This window comes from Myotis brandtii, unplaced genomic scaffold (genome assembly GCF_000412655.1).
Source record: "Myotis brandtii unplaced genomic scaffold, ASM41265v1 scaffold824, whole genome shotgun sequence".
Lineage (NCBI taxonomy): Eukaryota > Metazoa > Chordata > Mammalia > Chiroptera > Vespertilionidae > Myotis > Myotis brandtii.
The window spans coordinates 11,953-12,228 of NW_005371344.1; positions in this window are offsets into that span (position 1 = coordinate 11,953).

Below are 276 nucleotides of genomic sequence, written 5' to 3' on the forward strand. Positions count from 1 at the left end.
CGGTGCCAGGTGGCCAGGAGCCCTCCCACGGCCTCCTCCTGCGGCGCTGGCTACCCACTGCCTGGAGCGGGCTGTTTGTCTACCCACAGTGGTTCTCAACCTTCCTGATGCCCCGACCCTTTAATACAGTTCCTCATGTTGTGGTGACCCCCAATTTCATTGTTACAAATTGAACATAAAGCATAGTGATTCATCACAAAAACAATATGTCATTATATATGTGTTTTCCGATGGTCTTAGGCGACCCCTGTGAAAGAGTCGTTCGACCCCCAAAGG